The following is a 14,525-nucleotide window of genomic DNA, read 5'->3' as shown; positions in this document are numbered from 1 at the left end:
AATGGGGCTATATCTGAAAACCTAAGCCGTGTCATAGATGCACATTTGCAACCCCTCGTTCTGGCCTTGCCCTCCTTCGTCAAGGACACAATACAATTCTTGCAACTCATCAGCGATCTGAGGCTACCTAAGAATGCGATTTTGGTGACCATAGATGTCGAGGCGCTGTACAGCAGCATTCCCCATTCTAAGGGGTTGGCTGCTGTGCAAAGAGCCTTGCAACATTATTCCCAATATGATTCGGCTTTGATTAGGTTTATTTTGAATGGTCTGCATTTTATACTGCATCACAACTACTTTTGTTTTGACAACTCCCACTACCTCCAGGTGCAGGGTGTGGCTATGGGGACCTGTTGTGCCCCCTCTTATGCCAACCTGTACCTGGGGGAGTGGGAGAAGTCCCTCCTCGGCGACGAGGACCTTGTCGAATACACCAGCCATATAACCAAATGGCTGAGGTATATCGACGAGGTCTTCGTCGTCTGGGAGGGACCTGAGACCAAGTTTTTTGAATTTTTCAATAGAATCAACGTGAACGATCGAAATCTGAAGTTCACAATGACCCATGATCCCCACAGCGTCACCTTCCTAGATGTCTCCGTTTCGACCACGGCAGAAGGACATCTTTCCAGCACTCTGTTTCGCAAGACAACTGCTGGGAATACGGTCCTTCATTTTGATAGTTTCCATCCGATCCCATTGAAAAACTCGATCCCGTACGGACAGTATCTGCGCCTTCGGCGCAACTGTTCCAGCGACGCTTTATTCATCAAGGAAGCAGAGGGGCTTCAAAATCGACTGTTAGTAAGGGGCTACAGTAGATCTTGTCTTAAAAAAGCTTACAATCAGGCTATTGGACACTCAAGATCTCAGCTACTTTTTAAATCCAAACCCTCCCCAAGCCCTGAATGCAACCCTACCCGGATTACCATGCGCTATTCCCGTCAACATCAGGCTATCAGAAAGATTATAGAACGCCATTGGAGCATCCTCACCGATGACCCCAAGCTACGTGAATTTGTTCAAGATAGACCCACTATAACGTACAAAAGAGCCATGTCACTGCGGGACCAGCTTGTCCGCAGTGAATATACCAACGATAACAAGAGATTCAAACACTGTTCCACAGTGGGTTCCTTCCCCTGTGGACACTGTTCGTATTGCTCACTCATCAAACAGGATAAAATCTTCGTTCTGCCGAACGGCAATACATTTACACCTAAACAGTTTGTAAATTGCCGCACTCGCGGAATCGTATACTTGATGGAATGTGAGTGTGGTACATACTATGTGGGGAAAACCAGGCAGGAATTCTGGAAACGCATCTCCCAACATGTTTACAGTATGGAGGTGGGGAACCCATACCTCCCTATTGGGAGGCATATAATTTTCACACACAATTACAAAGTTCCCAAAGTTACCTTCGTGGCCCTTTATAGAATAAACATCCCCAACAGAGGTGGCGACTGGAATAAGTCTCTGCTGCAAAAAGAGCAGAGATGGATATTCCAGTTACAAGCCACCTCTCCACCAGGTTTAAATGAATCAATCTCATTTGCTCCCTTTTTGCAGGGATTTTCATCGGGGAAGACACAATGACCTCCCCCGTCTCTTTTCTTTTTTTTTTTCCCTTCCCCCCCTCCCCTTTTTCCCTTTACTGATCTTAGTTAATTAATTCTTTTTTTTTTTTTTCTTAACACTGCGTCTCCAGATTTGTATATATCGCTGCCTGGTTTTCCCCACACATAACCATTAAGTCATCATGATTACCTTTGTTTTCTATCATGCTCAGATGTACGAGATGCATATTAATGTACATACTACTGATCAATAAAATGGATCATATGCTTTGTATCGTTCTACCCCTTGTAAAATCTAGCCTTAAATAGCTCGGAGTTTTTTTATTGTTTCAACATTTAAGATTATGCAATTTTGTCCTTTTCTCTGTTTTTGTCCATATACCATTCTGATTGCGCAGGTTGTAATAAATCATTGCTTTTGTAACTGTGCAATCATGCCAAGGTATACAATGCCATGTATGACAGGATGCACCTGAGACGGCCAGCTAGCAGTCAGCCCACGGTACACAGACTATGTATTTAGCACCACCAGACAGGGCATACAAATGATTAATGCTATGCCCCATCATTACTATTACTATTTCTGCTCAACAGCGTATTGGTGGCAGGATGGCTCCATGTTCCCCTTGCCTCCCTCAGTGTTTGTGTCTCCCCTCTAGGGACGGGGATGGACCTTCTTTAGTGTCTTCCTGGCAGGGTGAGAAAGGAGACGCTGGGGCCCGCGTCTCCCAACATGCCCACTAGGTGGCTTCACCTGAGTGGGATGTCTCTCTCCCTGCCAGCGGCGTCCCGGATCCCTTTCGGACGCCGCACTCACGAGCGCGCGCCCTAGGGCACGTGCGCGTGACGTAGCGGCGCCTGCGCAGTTGCGGCGGAAGCGACGGGGACGCCCGGAGGTGTATTCCTTTCCGGAACGCCGGGGGGACCACACTGGGGCGCACCGCTGTGTTGCTAGTTTCCCCCGATGGAGGGGGAAGGGGAGGGATGCTGGGCATATGAACACCTGAAGGGAGTTAGCCAATTGGCACTCCCTATAAATATGGGAATCACCAGGGAACACTCATTGGATGTTTTCCTAACTGAAGACAGGTCACACAGACTGACAGCAAACACTGGTAAGCACAAATGGAATGAATGTGATACTTTTTCAATGACTTGGTTCTTTTAAATCATTGTTGACCTTGTCAGATTCATCCATATCCTTAATTAATTAAATTCTTTCAGCATTCAGAATATTCCATTCAGCTCAGCCAAATTAGGTAATTAGTCCCGACACCTCCTTTGCATCCTCCCACACTGTTTGTCACTCTCACTGTTTGTTCACTTTTGTTGACAGTTTTTTGCACATTTGTTTCACATGGCTTATTCACCTTCGCCCCCACATGTGTTTCCCCCCCCCACCTTCCCCCCCCCAACTCCCCCTCCCCCCCTCTCCCCCCTCCCCCCCCATCCATCCATGCCCCACACCTCATTCTCTACCCCACTTGCACTTTTCTTGTCACCTCCCCCCTTCCTTCCCTCCCCCTGTCCCCAACTTTACCCTTCAACCCCTTTTCCTTTCTCCCTTTTTCCCCTTCCCCCGTTTCTTTCCTCTTTCCACACAATTCATTCCATTCACCCTCTCCACCACTCCTCCTTGGTTGATTTTCCCTTTCTCTCCCCCCCTTATTCCTCCTTGTCCATTCACTGGAGGTTTCGCCGGCGCTTTTACCTACTGCTCTTGGCATATAATTTTCACGGTACATGGGAACTAACTGGCAGCAGGGCATTTGCTATTTTCTACTCACTCCATTTTCACTCACACTGCGTTGGGTTACTTCTTTTCTTTCACTCCTTTTCACTGTCTTTATCATCTCTCTGTCTTTTCCGCTTCCCCATTCCCTCTCTCATCTTTTCAATTTTTTCTTTTCCTCCTTTTTTTTCCCTTTCCCCTAGCTATGCCCTCTGCACACCCATGTACCCACTATCCAACATCTTTATAAATCTCCATAGCTGGGAAACCTTCCAATCTGTGTAGAGTAACCTAGTGACTTTTTGCTTTTCAGCATCTAACACTTTATACCTGTCACGGAACGCCCCACACTCCGCTTGAGTGCTTCCGTCATATACCGCTTCCTAAGTTCTGGAACATAGAGCTGGCCATAGGAACCCCAAGAACTAGACAACACCAGTCTTGGAGTACATCAGAACTGACTTTATTTTGAGATCTCACAGACCTTTATACAGCAGGGATGACTCAAAGCTAACCTAATTAACATGACCTAATTTACTACAAAATGTACCCAGACCAGATGACAGTCTTGTGGGCACCGAGCTTCACACATTAATACAATTAACAATACAAACAACAATCTCCCCCCTCCTCAGCCTAGACCATTCGTCTATTAGCCAGGGCTGGTGGCTAATGTGATCAGCTCTCTCAATTAACATAAACACATGTTGATAACACCAGCATCTCCTCACAGGATGTGTCCCAGCAGAATGAATCAGTCTTATCAGCAGGGGGCTGCTGGAGGAATCCCCCCTCCCTCTTCAGGGACACAAATATACAGTAAGGAGTCCCCATACAATATATACATGACTGAGTCCGATTAATACAGTTCAGACTGGATTTCTCATTCACCTCAAATGCTAGGGCCCATAATCGGTGGGCAACAGGCTTGCACACAGTCCTCTCCAACAGCCTCCGCTCTGGCCATGCCCGTGACATTTCTCCCCTTTCGGCAGGAGACTAACACAGGAGGAGACCCCAGACGGGTTGACTCCGAAGTTAGTAAACAGCTCCAGTCCTCTACTGCCTGTACCCACACAGTACCCTAAACAAATTATCCCAAACAGTGCATTACTCACCCAGCCATCCTCTGCCTCTCTCAGAGAACATATCTGCCGCTGGAGAGAAGACAGGGTGACTGGGCTCACTCTGTCATGCTGTTGGGGATCTGGGCCCACTGCCCAGCATCCCTGGGGTATACAGGTGGAGACTGAAGTTCCATCCACCTTCACAGGAAATCCATCCTCTGTTAGTTGAGGGCAGAGTCCAGCAGTCCTCGGCCCTGTTGCCAGCCCTTCTGCTGGAAACCCCACACCATCTGTTCCGGCTAACTGTTGGAGAGGGAGGCCGACTGCCCCGCCTCCCTGGAACTCTGTAGTTGTTGCCGGTGCTGGGCAGAGGTTGGTAGCACTCTGCCCTGTTGCCAGCACTTCTGCTGGGGACTCCGCATCCTCTGCTCCGGCTAACTGTTGGGGCAGGCAGCTGGCTTCCTCCACTCCCAAACTGTGTAGCTGCCATTGGGGAGGTGAGCCGGCTGCTTCCTTTTCCATTCCCTCATCTGGCTGCTGGGACGACATGTCGATGGTACTGTCTCCCAGGTACACGGATCTTTGCTGGGGAGGAAAGCCCACTTCCTCCACCCTGGCCAACTGTTGGGGAGGGACAACACACACCTCCTCTCCCTTCTCCCCCTGTATCTGCTGCTGGGAAGTGATTGCCATCTTCTCACCCTGAGCCTCCACAATTGCTGCAGGTGTGGGGCAGAGGTCTTGGACCCTCTGTCCGGTTGCCAGCACTTCTGCTGGGGGTTTGCTAGGTGGTTCCTCCTCTACAGAAATGTCTATTAAATCCCCAGTCTCTGGAAGTGGTAAAAGTGTGGGACAGAGGTCTTGGACCCTCTGTTCAGTTACCAGATCTTCAGCTGGAGAAGTTTGTTTTAACTCCATAGATGCTGCTGGCAGAAAATCACATGTCCCTGTCAGTGTTGTGGGAGAAAGGCCGACTACCTCTTCTCTCAGGAAGGCCGAAGCCACTGTTGGTGCTGGGCAGAACACAGTGAACTTTGGCCCTGATAGCAGCTCTTCTGCTGGAGGCTCATCAGGTTGTTCTTCCTCAGCAGAAAAGTCTATCAAATCCCATGTCTCTGCAACTGATGTCGGGGAATAGGGGTTCACCATCTCCTGTCCATGGAACCCAGAAGATGTTATCATTTCTGGACAGAGGTTAGCAGAGCTCTGCCCTGTTGTCAGCACTTCAGGTTTGGGGACGGCAATCTCCGGATTTTCCACTGCTGATTCTCTGGCATGCTGCTGAACTTGTTCTAGCAGTTTCCTGTATGCCCTTTCCAGATGCTGCTCCTTCCTTAGCAAATGGTCCAGATCAGGTTTGAGCTCTGAGACCCCTGCAAGACCGAGCATAGACTCTCTATAGTCTCTCATGTCCTCAAGGTCAGGTTCCCCTTCATCGCCAAACATAAAAAGCTCTGTAAGGTTCTCCCACAGCAATCCAGGGCCGCCAAAGTCATATCCCTCCGGAGAGCATTCTGTTGTCTCCCCTAAATATCCCTCCTCTGCGTGCCATTGCAGAGCCCGATATCGATTGTCCAGCTCTATCTCCTGCTGGACCAACCTGTCCAACTCAGTCACCCATTGCTCCTGGGGCTGCTCTCCCAGGAATGCCATCCGCAATGCCCGTTGGTCACTGGCCCGTTGCTCTTGGGTTGGAAAGCACTTGCCCTGTTTTATACCAGCGAGACGGAGGGCTGCAATCCAGAGCTCCACCCGAATCAGCTGCCTGAGCTCCAGGTATTCATCCTCAGACACAGTCCTGGTGTACGTTGAAAGGATGATCCGCAGCAGCCCCGGGAATTCTGATGCCAGGTCCATATCTCCGCTGGGGTGACTGAAGTCTGCTATGCTGATCTTGGATCCAGTTGGAGGTTTGGATGTCCCAGACTTCAGACTTCAGGAAGCTTTCCCGCTGCTTGCCACCAATGTCACGGAACGCCCCACACTCCGCTTGAGTGCTTCCGTCATATACCGCTTCCTAAGTTCTGGAACATAGAGCTGGCCATAGGAACCCCAAGAACTAGACAACACCAGTCTTGGAGTACATCAGAACTGACTTTATTTTGAGATCTCACAGACCTTTATACAGCAGGGATGACTCAAAGCTAACCTAATTAACATGACCTAATTTACTACAAAATGTACCCAGACCAGATGACAGTCTTGTGGGCACCGAGCTTCACACATTAATACAATTAACAATACAAACAACAATCTCCCCCCTCCTCAGCCTAGACCATTCGTCTATTAGCCAGGGCTGGTGGCTAATGTGATCAGCTCTCTCAATTAACATAAACACATGTTGATAACACCAGCATCTCCTCACAGGATGTGTCCCAGCAGAATGAATCAGTCTTATCAGCAGGGGGCTGCTGGAGGAATCCCCCCTCCCTCTTCAGGGACACAAATATACAGTAAGGAGTCCCCATACAATATATACATGACTGAGTCCGATTAATACAGTTCAGACTGGATTTCTCATTCACCTCAAATGCTAGGGCCCATAATCGGTGGGCAACAGGCTTGCACACAGTCCTCTCCAACAGCCTCCGCTCTGGCCATGCCCGTGACAATACCCTTCTATTTTTATTTCTGGCAATAACCTATATCCCTTTTAGGTGCCTTTGGGGTTGTTCGCTGCCCCTCCTTCCCTAAACTTCCCCGTCCTACACGGGGGTTGTCAGATGTGATCCCTCGCAAGACACACCTGGCCCACCGCCCGCTCTCCTGGGAGCTGCTCTGACACGGGGGAGACAGGGGAACTAAAGAGAAACTGCACCACCTAAAAATATAACAACTCACAATACTTAAACTGCACGCGGAAACGTCATAATTTCTATAATAGGTAACTATATGATTTAGACAACTCTAATATGATGGTGCATGTACATAAGTCTGGTACTGTTGGTTTTGATGCTATGTCTGACACATGTTGACCTTTTTCATAGGGGGCAACTATCCTCTGAAGAGGACCCGGGAAGGGTCGAAACGCATCAGGATTAACGTATACAACTTCTGTTGCCCCACACACATGTATGGTATCACAGGCAATATCTGTTGCTACTGCTTTTAAGTATTTACTTTTAAGATAACCTTGGTCGCCATTTAATGCATTGTGCCTAGTGCCTGGTTTAATTGTATGCTTTGTCTATTGCAATGGTATGCCATACTCAGATCATGTCATGACTCGATCAGTCAGTACCTATCCTTAGTGATTTTTATATTATGCCACTTATATACTTTTTGTATTAATAAAACTGAATTCTTTCAAACATCAACATTGCATTTTTCTGGCTGCTTTAAAGCCCCGTTAGGGGGTTCTCGTACAGTTTAAAGGTGACACCATGTTGAAGTCAAAGCCTCCGATTTCCTCTTCTTCCTGAGGATCATCATCTGAGGAATCAAGAGAGGCCGCATAAGGCTGGAACGTGCCCGGGTCTTCACGGGCCTCATCAGCCGGGGGGCCAGACAGCGAAGTAGACTGGCTCAGCGTGTGGGGCGAATCCAGCTCTTTCAGGGATTGCTGTACCACACGTTTAACTAGAGATTCCAAGTGTTGGTTCTCTGTTTCCTTTTCCCTGACCGCCCGGGCATAGCACCGATCACATAGTGATTTGCCCTCCGGAACTCTTGTTCCACATCCCCAGCAGGCTCTTCGATCGGAGCGGCTGTCATGGCGGTGGGAGCGGTGTCTGGAGGAGGAATGAGATCGTCTCCCCTGGTGGTGGTCTCCAGATGCAGAGTCTCGTCTGGATCTTGAAGGAGACTGGCGTTGTGGCCTGGCAAGGTCTTTATCATTCTGGACCGAAATCTGAGGGTCCGATCTAGAAGGGCTGGAAAAAACACAGTAGGGAAGGGGAAATGATGGGACCAACATCAGAAAACGCATATACTATGCGGCTGACCTTCCACCCCTCCCCTCTTAAGCACATACCTTGTGCGAGAGGGCTGGCCACTTAAAGGCAGTGAATTATCCATGATTTGCTTCTTCTAGAAGAAGTGCGACACAATGCAGCTGGTCTGCAAAAAGAGAAAAAATGGCCTGAATGGGCCAACAAACCAGTAAGGAGGAGTCCCTTGCCCCTAAAGCAATTACAACATATCATCATAGATCAAAGGAGAAAATTTTTCCTCCGCCCTTCTCTATATATATATATATATATAGATATATATATATATATATATATCTATATATATATATATATATATAGATATATATATATATCTATATATATATCTATATATATATATATATATATTTATATATATATTTATATATATATATATTTTTTTTTTTAACGCAAATTGCACTTAGTAAAAAAATTAACACATTTTTTTTTTTTTTTGAATTAAATAATTTAATATATTATTTTTCTCTTTTTTTTTTTTTTTACGAATTGCACTTAATCAAATATATACATTTTTTTTTTTTTTTTAATTTTCAACACACAAAGTATACCTATGTGCTGCAAACACTCACCTAAAGTTGACCAGAGCTGGGCATGGTGAAGACCGCTCCACTCCCGTTCACTGTGAGGGAAATCCCACTGTGAGGGAGTCTCAGAGCGGTATTTGAAGCTCCCCGCCCGTGACGTCACCGCCCACGACGCGCCTGCGCCGTAGGTCAGCGATCGTACCGCGCATGCGCGATTCCAGAGCATTACGCCGTATTACGCGTGTGCAAGCCAAGCCTCGGTCTCGAGGAGGCTACTGCGCATGCGCGAACGGCGCGAACGCCGTACCCGGAAGTGGTGAGGTGAGCTGGAACGCACCAGCGCTCCAGCCGCCATGAGGGGCGGAAAAGGACCCAAAAGCGACCGGTCTCACTGACATAGAGGCCGGAGATACCTGAGGAAAGACAGGATACACAGAAAAACACTGCCATGGAGACAAACATGCTTCCGACCTTGCCAGCCGTTGATACGTCCAGAAGTTTTCGGCATACAGAGGCAACCATCCCTCCACCACAAGGGGAAAACCTTCAGCCTCAGACGCTACTCGCCCGCCCGTGGCTGGGCCCTGAGCTGCACCGCAAGAGGTATGTCATAATCCTGGATCCGTCCGACCGGACGTGAACATCTTGAGTAAGTCCATTGGAGGAGGACAAAAAAGGAACGCAGTAGCTAGTGGTGAGTACTCATTTATGGGAATGGGGTCCTATAGCATTGGAGAGGAGGCGGGGTTAACCCACACGTAGGCTGCCATGGAGTCTGTCAGGAAATCTATTTTTAAACTTTTTGGAAAACATAGAAAAGGGTTATCACCCCTGTAACATTTGTTTTGCTGTCTGTGCACCTCTTCAGAAGATTTCATCTTGCTTTCTGTCCCAATAACAAATGTTTTTTGAAAATTTGGGGTTTTTAGTGAAACAAGGATTGGTGATAAAGCATCAGTGAGGAGGAGACATGTTTTTCCAATATTAACTCTTACAGGAGAGAATTTCCCTTCCTAGGGGTAGATTTCATCTCACTTCCTGTTGTCTTCTTCCATTTGCAAGTAGGAGTCGTTTACAAGTTGGATGTTTGAAAGTAGGGGCCTGCTCTATATACTCTGCAGAAATTGGGGCCTTAGGTGTTGGTGTTGTCACAACACTGTAAGCCCTTACAGTTACACTTGGTGGGTGAAGGAACGGGCCCTGCAGGGAAATATTATATCAAGAATTGTAATTACATGCACCTGTTGAACAGGGGCAGAAAAATTGGGCTTTTGGTGGTGGTGGTGATGTTGCCACAACACTGTAAGCCTTCACAGTTACTCTTGGTGGGCACGGGAATGGGCCCTGCTGTGAAATATTACATCAATAATTGTAATGACATGTCCCTGTTGAACAGGGGCAGAAAAATTGGGCCTTAGGCACTGGTGCCACAACACTGCAACACCTCACAGATACTATAGTTGGAGTGCAGGAATGAGCCCTGCTGGAAAGTATTGCATCAAAAATTGTAATTACACACCCCTGTTAAACCGGGGCTGAAAAATTGGGCCTTGGGCATTGGTGCTGGTGCCACAACACTGCAATCCCTCACAGATACTCTAGTTGGAGTGCAGGAATGAGCCCTGCTTCAAAGTATTGCATCAAATATTGTAATTACACGCCCCTGTTAAACAGGGGCTGAAAAATTGGGCCTTAGTCACTGCTGCCACAACACTGCAACCCCTCACAGATGCTATAGTTGTAGTGCAGGAATGAGCCCTGCTGCAGAGTATTGCAGCAAAAATTGTAATTATACACCCCTGTTAAACAGGGGCTGAAAAATTGGGCCTTGGGCACTGGTGCTGGTGCCACAACACTGCAACCCCTCACAGATACTCTAGTTGGAGCGCAGGAATGAGCCCTGCTGCAAAGTATTGCATCAAAAATTGTAATTACACACCCCTGTTAAACAGGGGCTGAAAAATTGGGCCTTGGGCATTGGTGCTGGTGCCACAACACTGCAACCCCTCACAGATACTATAGTTGAAGCACAGGAATGAGCCCTGCTGCAAAGTATTGCATGAAAAATTGTAATTACACACCCCATTGGGCCTTGGCCACTGGTGGCGGTGCCTAGAACCAAAAATGTTCTTACAAGCTATCAGCATGAAAATTGAGGAGGAAGAGGATTGTCACTCAGCATAACAGGATAGTCACTCAGCATCAGCATAAGCAGTCTTGAAGGGATCTCACATAAAAAAAAATCAATCGTTTACATCAGCATCAGGTGCTTGGTAGCTGGTGATCCAAGACTGATTCCTTTTTATGAAGGTCAGCCGATCGACTGATTCGGTGGACAGGCACACCCTGTGATCGGTTACAAAGCCTCGAGCAGCACTGAATGTGTGTTCTGAAAGACCGCTGGATGCAGGACAGGCCAGTAGCTCAATTGCATACTGTGCAAGCTCTGGCCAGTGATCCATCCTCAAGACCCAGTAACCCAAAGAATTTTCGGTGGGAAAGGTGTCCAAGTCTGATCTTGCCCCTAGGTAATCCTGCACCATGTGACACAGACACTGGTGATGGTTGCTGGACCCGATCAGACCTTGGGGCTGCAGACTAAAAAATTGTCTGAATGCATCGGTCAGACAGCCACCTTCTCCACCAATCCTTCTTTTGACTGACCGAAGTCTCAGCAACACGTTGTCCAGGAGAACCAGGAAATTGTAACCTCCCAGGTTCTGGAAACACGTTGCACAAACCTTTCTGCAAGGCCTCCCGAAGATGTTTCATCCTCTGCTCCCTCTGCAATGGCAAGATAAGGTCCGCAACCTTACCCTTGTAACGTGGATCAAGGAGGGTTGTCAGCCAGTAATCATCCCTCCTATTGATACCACAAATACGAGGATCCTTCCGCAGGCTTTGCAGGATCAGGGAGGCCATGCAGCGTAGGTTTGCTGAGGCATTCGGTCCAGAGTCCTCTGGGTCACTAAGGACGACATGATCCGCAGCCACCTCCTCCCAGCCACGTACAAGTCCATGGGTTTCTTCGGACTGTAAATTATCCCTTGAAGACTGCTGCTGATGCTGAGTGCCAGGCTCCACCTCCATGCTGACACAATCCTCCTCCTCCTCGTCCTCTTCCTGTGTGATCGGCTGGCACGCAGGAACACTGTCTGGATAAAGGGGGCCTTGAGAGGTAAGGAAGTCCTCCTCTTCCTCCCTCTGTTCTTCCTCAAGTGCCCTGTCTATTATTCCATGCAGCGTGTGCTCCAACAGGTGGACAAGAGGGACAGTGTCACTGATGCATGCACTGTCACTGCTCACCATCCTCGTGGCCTCCTCAAATGGTGACAGGACAGTGCATGCATCCCTGATCATAGCCCACTGGCGTGGGGAAAAAAAACAAGCTCCCCTGACCCTGTCCTGGTGCCATAGTCGCATAGATACTCATTGATGGCCCTCTGCTGTGTGTGCAGCCACTGCAGCATCGCCAACGTTGAGTTCCACCTGGTGGGCTTGTCACAGATTAGGCGGTTCTTGGGCAGGTTAAATTCCTTTTGGAGGTCAGCCAGCCAAGCACTGGCATTATATGACCTGCAGAAATGCACACAGACTTTCCTGGCCTGCCTCAGGACATCCTGTAAGCCCAGGGACCTGCCCAAGAATCGCTGCACCACCAAGTTAAGGACGGGGCACATGGGTCAGTTGTCCCTGTCAGAGGGCAGAGAGGAGGTTGGTGCCATTGTCGTAAACCACCATACCTGCCTTAAGCTGGCGTGGCATCAACCACCTCTGAACCTGCCCCTGCAGAGCTGACAGAATCTCTGCCCCAGTGTGGCTCTTGTCCCCCAAGCACACCAGCTCAAGCACTGCATGGCATCTTTTTGCCTGCTTGCTTGCTTAGCCCCTTGAACACCTACGAAGCCACCTACGCTGGTTCCGAGGACAAATCAGTACAGGAAGAGGCCATGGAGGAAGAAGAAGAGGAGGGGTGGAGGAGAGAGGTGTGGCAGAATCACCACTAGTAGAATTTTGGAGGCGTGGTTGCGAAACAACCTCCAACACTACTGCACCCTGTCCTGCATCCTTCCCAGCTGCCAGAAGAGTCACCCAGTGCACGATGAAAGATAGGTAACGTCCCTGTCCATGCCTGCTGGATCATGAGTTAGCGGTAATATGCACCTTACTGCTGACCGCCCTGTCCAGCGAGGCCAAGCCTTCTACATGCCGGTAGAGAGCCGGAATCGCCTTCTATTAGAAAAAGTGGCGTTTGGGAACCTGCCACTGAGGAACCGCACATTCCACAAACTCACTGAAGGGGCAGAGTCTACCAACTGAAAAGGCAGCAGTTGAAGTGCTAGCAATTTAGCCAAGCTAGCAGTCAACCGCTGGGCATGTGGATGGCTGGGAGTGAACTTTTTTCGGTGGTGCAGCAGCTGGGGCAATTTGCCTGGTACAATCTGACGTTGGTGTACCGATAGCAGATTACCCGCAAGTACTTGGCTGTGACACACCTAATTCTACACCTTCATTCCTCTTAGTGCAGGTTTCAGAGATGACTGAAGGTATAGTGGGGTTGGAGATCCCAGCTGATGAGAAGCAAGGAGAGGTCAGCTTTGTTCTTTGGTGTGGGTCTTTTAGGTACGCTTGCCAACGAACTACATGGTAGGTCAACATATGTCTGGTCAAGCATGTGGTGCCCAAGCGGGTGATGTTTTGGCCACTCGAGATATGCTTGAGACATATGTTGCAAATAGCAGCAGTGGGATCTCAAAAAAGGCCCACACCAAAGAACTTTTGGAATAACGCACAGAGGCAGCAGTGCCCTGCACATGCGGAGCTCTGCAGTGTGATGAAGTTGGTGTGCTGCCCTTAAACTGGCCCCTGGAGGGCATCCTGCCTTGTTGGAGATGTGCCTCCTCCTCCCTCCTATCAGGCACCCATGTGGAGTCAATGACCTCATCATCCCCTTCCTCCTCATCACTGGAACAAAGCTGGCAGTATGCTGCAGCTGGGGGAACATGACTGCCAGATTGCTGTCCTTCTTGGGCACCCCCCTCTCTGGGCTCACGTTACTGTCTTCCTCTAGCTGGGTGCCATCATCAGAGCCTTCAAAACGCTGGGCATCCTCCTACAGCATGTACCCAACACTGTGGTCAAACAGTTTGGGGGACTCCTCAGGAGGACATGGTGGGGCTAGGGAAGGAGTGACTGATGCCATTGAGCCGAGGGAAGAGGCCGTGTTGTCAGCTGCTTTGCCAGACAAAGTACCCTGAACCTGGGTGAGAGAGGATGAGGAGGATGAGGATGGCTTGGTCATCCACTCTACCAAGTCTTCCGCATGTTGCGGCTCAACACGGCCAGCTGCCGAAAAAAAGGCCAAGCATGTCCCACGGCCACGTGCTGATGATGATGCACTGTGATCACGACCAACACCGTTGCCTCTAGACACAGAGCCTGCTTGCCCTCTTTTATTGGCTTGTGACTGTCTGCCTCTCCTTGTTGGCCTTCCAGACATACTAATGACGTGCAGTGAGATGTAGCTGCACAAAGCTGGGATATATATATATATATACTGATACTGCAGCTAGCAGAATCAACTGCCTGCCTGTATTACTATTAGTATGAGAACACCAGCAATTGTCTTCAGGTAGCTTTAGGTGCACACTGTGCAGAGGACACAGTACACT

The sequence above is a fragment of the Aquarana catesbeiana genome, linkage group LG13 (assembly GCF_042186555.1).
Source record: "Aquarana catesbeiana isolate 2022-GZ linkage group LG13, ASM4218655v1, whole genome shotgun sequence".
NCBI lineage: Eukaryota > Metazoa > Chordata > Amphibia > Anura > Ranidae > Aquarana > Aquarana catesbeiana.
The sequence above is the reverse complement of the archived record's forward strand: the minus strand, read 5'-3'. Positions refer to the sequence as shown.